The sequence below is a fragment of the Dipodomys spectabilis genome, unplaced genomic scaffold (assembly GCF_019054845.1).
Source record: "Dipodomys spectabilis isolate Male_0828 unplaced genomic scaffold, ASM1905484v1 ptg000699l, whole genome shotgun sequence".
NCBI classification, from domain to species: domain Eukaryota; kingdom Metazoa; phylum Chordata; class Mammalia; order Rodentia; family Heteromyidae; genus Dipodomys; species Dipodomys spectabilis.
In genome coordinates this window covers 39,977-47,561 of record NW_024871376.1, presented here as the reverse complement: position 1 = coordinate 47,561, position 7,585 = coordinate 39,977, and the positions used below count along the sequence as shown (strand labels likewise).

The 7,585-nt window shown below is 63.0% G+C and overlaps 1 long non-coding RNA gene across 1 annotated transcript; it reads left to right on the top strand.

The window, feature by feature from the left end:
• The first annotated feature begins 1,670 nt into the window (after positions 1–1,670).
• Positions 1,671–5,400, top strand: LOC122101871. Its single transcript, XR_006146422.1, has 2 exons — positions 1,671–2,085; positions 5,149–5,400. It is a non-coding gene; the product is annotated as an uncharacterized LOC122101871 (long non-coding RNA).
• The last annotated feature ends 2,185 nt before the right edge of the window (positions 5,401–7,585 follow it).

Genomic DNA, 7,585 nt, shown 5'->3' with positions numbered 1-7,585 from the left:
GTCTGCAGACGCTGAGAGCACTGCACTGTGCCGTCTATGCAGAGCCAGTGTCTGCAGACGCTGACAGCACTGCACTGTGCCGTCTATGCAGAGCCAGCTAGAACACACATACACACACACACACAAACACATTTTTTTTATTCCTGTCCTGGGACTTGAACTCAGGGCCTGGGTGCTGTCCCTGAGCTCTTTGCTCAAGGCTAGAGCTCTACCACTGGATCCCCACTTCTGACTCCACTTTTTTGGGTGGTTATTGGAGATAAGAGTCTTGGGGAGGGGCTGGGAAGGTGGCTCAGTGGTAGAGTGCTTGCCTAGCATGCATGAAGCCCTGGGTTTGATTCCTCAGTACCACATACACTGAAAAAGCTGGAAGTGGCGCTGTGGCTCAAGTGACAGAGCTGTAGCCTTGAGCATAGAGAGGCTCAGGGACAGCACCCAGGCCCTGAGTTCAAGGCCCAGGACCGGAAAAAAAAAAAGAGTCTCAGCAAGTTTTCTGCCCAGGCTGGCTTCAAATCATGATAATCAGATCTCAGCCTCCTGCGTAGCTAGGGGTGTAGTTGTAAGCCAGTGGCACCCAGATAGAACTTATTTTCCTTTTTCTTTTCAAGAAAAGTGATTTATACTGCTGTCTAAAATCTTACACATTTAAACCCAGTCCACAGAGAGCAAAACCCAATGCCTGTTGACTGTGGTGTGGCGTGGCTTAGACAGTGGGCGAAAGAACATGAGTATTTATTACTCGGCTGGGTCCTGGGTTCGGTACTGTCTTCAGAGCTGGTTGAGCCTGTGTGTGTGTGTGTGTGTGTGTGTGTCTGTCTGTCTGTCTGTCTGTCTGTGAGGTAACACCCCTTGGCCCTTCTTCCAGAGCTGGTTGAGCCCGTGGTGTGTGTGTGTATGTGTGTGTGTGTGTGTGTGTGGTGAACACCCCTTGGCCCTTCTTCCAGAGCTGGTTGAGCCTGTGGTGTGTGTGTGTGTGTGTGTGTGTGTGTGTGTGTGTGTCTGTGTCTGTGTGTCTGTGTGTCTGTGTGTCTGTGTGTCTGTGTGGTGAACACCCCTTGGCCCTTCTTCCAGAGCTGGTTGAGCCTGTGGTGTGTGTGTCTGTGTGTCTGTGTGGTGAACACCCCTTGGCCCTGGAGGGAGTTCCGTGCTGAAAAGACACACAATGTGGGAGCCACATCCTCTCTGCGGTTGCTCTGCCCCGCCGTGCCCAGACCATCCCGGCACTCCAGGCCACCATTTCCTGCCCCTCCTGCCCCTCGGTGGCTGTCCAGGCCCTTGTGTGAGGTACAGTGATCAGCCCGGCAGCGCCGCCTCTGTGCCCGGGGGCGGCTGTGTGTTTCAGGCGTGGACAGAGGTTGGTGGTGGTCTGTGGCTCAGAGGGGCGGGCCAGCCCGGCCGTGACCTTCCCTCCCTCCACTCACGTGTCTGTTTGCCAGAACACAGACACACAAGTGGCCACCGAGAGTGTGTCCTAATGTCACAGACGGGCGTATTTTGCTCAGAAACATGCCCTGTTAGTTGTTGAAACCTTTGCTGCATTCCCTGAAACAAATGACACTAGTATATTTTCTTTTGGGGGGCAGTCACCGAAAGCCTTTCATGTTGACAATGACAATATTATATTCCACAATCTATTTGCATGTCTCCATTCTGCGGATTTTACTGCTTGGTATAAATCCCTGGGGCTGAGGCAGCTGAGCTCCACAGGGAAACCCAGGGCCTTCCGTCCTAGACCAGGACAGGCGTGTGCATCCGACGGGAGCTGTGGAGAGAGGAGCCTAGGGGCGCGTGGGCACGCGGGCGGGCCCCGCAGTCCAGATGGCTTTCCGGGAGCAATGGCTGAGCACGCACATCTCTGAGGTGCTCCCCATGCCCAGCCCCGCCAGCCCGTGCGGAAGGCCGGAAGCTAGAGCAAGGCCTCGGGAGGGTCTCGGGCGCTGAGCCTGGCACCCTGCACGCTTGGCGTTCAGGAGCATCTTCCCCACTGGCAGGTTGGGGGCCGTGGAGCTGGTCCAGGGCGCAGGCACCCCTGAGGGCTCACTCTGTGCTACGCACGCTCTCTTAAATCCTCACAAGTCCTTCAAGGTAGGTGCTGCTGTTGGCGCAGGTTGCAGGCCCGGAGCCAAGGCCTCTGCGCCAGGGCTGACTGTGGGGACCGGAGCTTGGGGCCGGGCAGGTGTGCTGTGCTATTGGGGAACTCAGGAGGCCGTGGGTGGCGGGCGCCCGCCGGTCCTCGGGCCAGGCGTGGAATGGCCGAGCTTCGTGTGTGCAGGCCTCGCTCCTCGGCCGGCACGGGCCAGGGCGGCGGCAGGCGGGACCTCAAGGGGAAGGCTCTGGCTGGCTCCTCCCTGTGAGTGCTCGCTGCTGCTCGGCATGCTCCCAGCGGAGGCAGGTCCCCTCGGTGGGGCAGAGGAGCATGGATTCACGTGGACCGAGACTGACCTGAGTGCCTGTGTTCAAACTGAGCCTTTAGGTATAGCACTTTGAGTGAGATTGCCCCTTTTGTTTCCCAGGTAATTGAGCCCTATCTTCCCCTGTCCCCCTTCCTCCAGAGAAGTCTGCCTGCGTGTGGAGCTCGGCCTCCCGGCGCCCGCAGGAGGGGGACCTTGATGGTCACGTCTCGCCGAGCCGAGCCGCGTGGTGTGACACTCGGGGCTGGGTGGGCACAGCGGGTGGGGGGGGCAGACCGCCCAGCCGACCTCAGAGAAGGCCTTGATTCCACTGTGTTGTCACTTGAAACACCCGGGCAGTGCCTCGCCAGGGCTGGGGCTGGGTTTCTCCGGCAGCAGTGGCCAGCCTGTCCTGGGCTACGCACCAGACAAGAGGCTGGCTTTAGGTGACACCAGGGCCTGCCTGTCCTGGGCAGGCCTCATTCTGTGCTCTGTGTCTTCTGTGGATTCTCATCTCTGCTTTTAGAGCAGACCCAGTTGTGGACACTTAGCTAGTGCCCGGCTCGGGTCAGGACGTGGTAGCTTTATCTCCTTTGAACAGCCTTGCTCCTGTGCGGATCTAAAGGCAGGGTAAAAGGTTCATACGAACGCGAAATCACTTGAGATTTCTCCCGTGCCTGTGTCTGCCCTGTGTGTGACTGGGCATCCCCCACCACGCTGCCCATGTCCCCCGAGGTCTGGGGAGCCCTGGCTGGGCTTCTCATCTCCCATGGCTGTTCACCCGAAGCAGTGCTGATCTGGCCTGGACCAGGCCCTGGGTCCAGAGCTGACGGTGCATCCCTTGATGGACTGGGCCGCAGCTGGAGCCTCACCAGCTCTGGCTGTCCAGGGCTCTGGCTGTCCAGATCTCTGATATCCTGGGCTCTGGCTGTCCAGGGCTCTGGCTGTCCAGGGCTCTGGCTGTCCAGGGCTCTGCTGTCTAGGGCTCTGGCTGTCCAGATCTCTGCTATCCTGGGCTCTGGCTGTCCAGGGCTCTGGCTGTCCAGGGCTCTGGCTGTCCTGGGCTCTGGCTGTCCTGGGCTCTGGCTGTCCTGGGCTCTGGCTGTCCTGGGCTCTGCTGTCCAGGGCTCTGCTGTCCTGGGCTCTGCTGTCCAGGGCTCTGCTGTCCAGGGCTCTGCTATCCTGGGCTCTGGCTGTCCTGGGCTCTGGCTGTCCTGGGCTCTGCTGTCCTGGGCTCTGCTGTCCAGGGCTCTGCTGTCCAGGGCTCTGCTATCCTGGGCTCTGGCTGTCCAGGGCTCTGGCTGTCCAGGGCTCTGGCTGTCCTGGGCTCTGGCTGTCCTGGGCTCTGGCTGTCCTGGGCTCTGGCTGTCCAGGGCTCTGGCTGTCCAGGGCTCTGGCTGTCCTGGGCTCTGGCTGTCCAGGGCTCTGGCTGTCCAGGGCTCTGGCTGTCCAGGGCTCTGGCTGTCCTGGGCTCTGGCTGTCCTGGGCTCTGGCTGTCCTGGGCTCTGGCTGTCCAGGGCTCTGGCTGTCCAGGGCTCTGGCTGTCCTGGGCTCTGGCTGTCCAGGGCTCTGGCTGTCCTGGGCTCTGGCTGTCCAGGGCTCTGGCTGTCCTGGGCTCTGGCTGTCCAGGGCTCTGGCTGTCCTGGGCTCTGGCTGTCCTGGGCTCTGGCTGTCCAGGGCTCTGGCTGTCCTCAGGCTCTGGCTGTCCAGGGCTCTGGCTGTCCTGGGCTCTGGCTGTCCAGGGCTCTGGCTGTCCAGGGCTCTGGCTGTCCTGGGCTCTGGCTGTCCAGGGCTCTGGCTGTCCAGGGCTCTGCTATCCAGGGCTCTGGCTGTCCAGGGCTCTGGCTGTCCTGGGCTCTGGCTGTCCAGGGCTCTGGCTGTCCTGGGCTCTGGCTGTCCAGGGCTCTGGCTGTCCTGGGCTCTGGCTGTCCAGGGCTCTGGCTGTCCAGGGCTCTGCTATCCAGGGCTCTGGCTGTCCAGGGCTCTGGCTGTCCTGGGCTCTGGCTGTCCAGGGCTCTGGCTGTCCTGGGCTCTGGCTGTCCAGGGCTCTGGCTGTCCTGGGCTCTGGCTGTCCTGGGCTCTGGCTGTCCTGGGCTCTGGCTGTCCTGGGCTCTGGCTGTCCTCGGCTCTGGCTGTCCAGGGCTCTGGCTGTCCAGGGCTCTGGCTGTCCAGGGCTCTGGCTGTCCAGGGCTCTGGCTGTCCTGGGCTCTGGCTGTCCAGGGCTCTGGCTGTCCAGGGCTCTGGCTGTCCAGGGCTCTGGCTGTCCTGGGCTCTGGCTGTCCTGGGCTCTGGCTGTCCAGGGCTCTGGCTGTCCTGGGCTCTGGCTGTCCAGGGCTCTGCTGTCCAGGGCTCTGGCTGTCCTGGGCTCTGGCTGTCCAGGGCTCTGGCTGTCCTGGGCTCTGGCTGTCCTGGGCTCTGGCTGTCCTGGGCTCTGGCTGTCCTGGGCTCTGGCTTTCCAGGGCTCTGGCTGTCCTGGGCTCTGGCTGTCCAGGGCTCTGGCTGTCCTGGGCTCTGGCTGTCCAGGGCTCTGGCTGTCCTGGGCTCTGGCTGTCCTGGGCTCTGGCTGTCCAGGGCTCTGGCTGTCCAGGGCTCTGGCTGTCCAGGGCTCTGGCTGTCCTGGGCTCTGGCTGTCCTGGGCTCTGGCTGTCCCAGCTCTGGCTGGGTCTTCTATCTCACACAGTTGGGAAGCCGACTTCAGTTCCGCGTGGTGGCTGCTGCCTTGTTCCCACAGTGCACTGACCTGTTTTCCTCTCACCAGGGCCTCAGGCTTGCGTCAGGAAATGGAGGGAAGGGGCTGCGTCACCCTCCTGAACCTGCTGAAGAGGCCAGACCGGGAGCAGCCATGTGGTGGAGATGGGGCGGCGTGTGAGTTGTGCGGCAGCCTTTCTTCATCTTGAGCTGCAAATCCTTGGAAACCTGAGGCAGGCTCTGAATCAAGCTTAATTAAAATTCACTCTGTTAGGGCCATTACTTAAAACCAGCTCTTTGTAATAAAGCTGTGTAATCATAACGAAGCCCCAGGAATGGAATCAGGCAACCATGGCCGGGCCTGGTGCTGGTGGGGCAGGTGGAGACTTCCAGAATGGAAGCAGTGTTAACTAGCCGAGGGTCGTGAAGTGTCACGGTCACGGGTGGCGGTGGTGTTTACCTGGTGGCTGACTGGTACCTGACCGATGGCCAGGGGCAGATGTCTGGGGCTCTGTGTGTTCCTGTGCCGCCCTCCAGCGGCCACTAGGGGGCGAGCTGACAGCGGCGCTGGGGAGGGCCGTGGGTGGAGAGCCGGGGCAGAGCCCTGGCCACAGCCCCAGCCTGCAGGGCGGCCACACTCCCGCCTCCCACAGCCAGCGCAGGCCAGGATGCCTCAGCTCAGCTCCCCTCCACCCGTGGGATCTGCGGGGCCAGGGCCGAGGCCGCCTTGTCAGCACACCTCTCCCCTCCCCTCCCCTCCCCACTCCACACAGGTCAGGGGCGTCTGCAGCCGCACTGGACGGAGCTTGTGGGCAGGTGAAGGAGTGCTGGGCACAGAGGTGCGGGGTCAAAGGGGAGGGCAGGTCGTGGCCCGGCCGAGCAGCCTCCCTGCCACAGGAGTGCAGCCTCCCAAGGCCTTTGTGTGAGCACAGGCAGAACCCAGGCCGCCCTGGGCCAGGCCCATCGGCTTTACCCTGCGTGATCTGCGTGCGGCACGCTGGGCGGTGCCACACTCCCTTGTGACCACGCGCATCCGTAAAGCTTGTGAGGCTAGGTCACAGGTCACAGGGCAGGTAAACGCGAACTCAGCCCTCGGCCGGCTGTCAAGGCCGCTGGTCACAGTGCAGACATACAGACGGCGTGAACACTGAAGCTGCTCTTCCTGCGGGGAGTGGGGGGAGGCCACTCACCAGGCCCAGGCCTGGTCTGGCAGAAGGCCCTGGGCTGGTGGAGGGGCGGGTCCGCCCCCGTCTGATGGCCTTGTCCTTGCTTTGACGCGTGCGTTTTCCTGGGAGGGGCGGCACGGTGGGCTCCCAGTGGGTTGGGGCTGTGCGTGCTTACACGCGCTCTGTTTATCCAGCACTGAGCCAGCCCCCAGTGGGCCTCCGGCTCAGACTGAGCAGTGATGCTCAGGCCCGAGCACTGGGGTGGTGTGGGGACAGTGTCAACACTCGAATGTTTGCAGACCTGCCTCGGCAAGCTCTTCCTGCCCCATAGTGGGAACCCTAACCGGGCCAGAGCCCCGACCCTGGAGACCCTTCCCGCCAGCCCTCTGCGCCCGCAGCACCCAAGCGTCAGGTTCAGGGAGGGCCTCTGTGCCGCTGACCTCCTGACCCGGGGTGGGGCGACCTCCGCCCTCCTGACTCGGGGGACCTGGAGGAAGGGAGGAAGGTTCACAGCCATCCAGTACCCACAGCAGCCTGGACCCCTGGTTGGGGGTGGATGGTGTAGGGTGGGAGGTCCCCGGGGCCCTGTGAGCTCTGCCCTGCCGCAGGATGGTGGCCTCCCCGGTCACCTCCGCAGCTGGCCGGGCGCCTCCGTGGTGTCGGAGGTGGACGCCCCTTTGGGAAGCCCACCTCAGAGCGAGCGAGCGAGCCTCCTGCGGGGCCGCCCCACACGGCCGCCGGCCCCGGCCTCAGCCCCTGCCCAGCGTGACCCCATCGTCCTTCAGCCCCCAGCAGGCAGGCACCTCTATTTACACTAAATAGAGCTGCTCCAGCTGCGGCTCCTGTGTTTTGGTCAGGTCACGCTGGAGGCCCTCAGCCGGTGCCAGCAGGCGGCCCGTGTCCCTGGGGTGCTCATGCGGGGCCTCCGCCCCCTCCACCAAAGTTTAGCAAACACCTTATCGCCAGCACGCACATCAGATGTTATGAGCGATTGGGGTGTCCTCCTCCCCCGACGCTGGCACGGCCCTGGCCAGGCCGGGCTGTGCTGCGGTGGCTCCTGCCTCACCCCACGCCGCCCATCACGCCCCGCTCCCCGTGGCCAGCCCCGCCACTCGCACGTAGAGTGGGCCTCATTTTATGCAGGGGAGACGGAGGCAGCAAGCAGCACGGCCCCTTGGCCAAGGTTTCCAGGCCTCTGCCTGCCCCACCCCTCCGAGCTGCTCTGTGTACAGTAGCTGGGAACCTGGACGGAGGCGTGGGGGTCTGGCTGTGCAGCCATGGAAGACACTCCGCTGGGGGTCTGGCTGTGCTGCCATGGAAGACACTCCGCTGCCCGGTGAA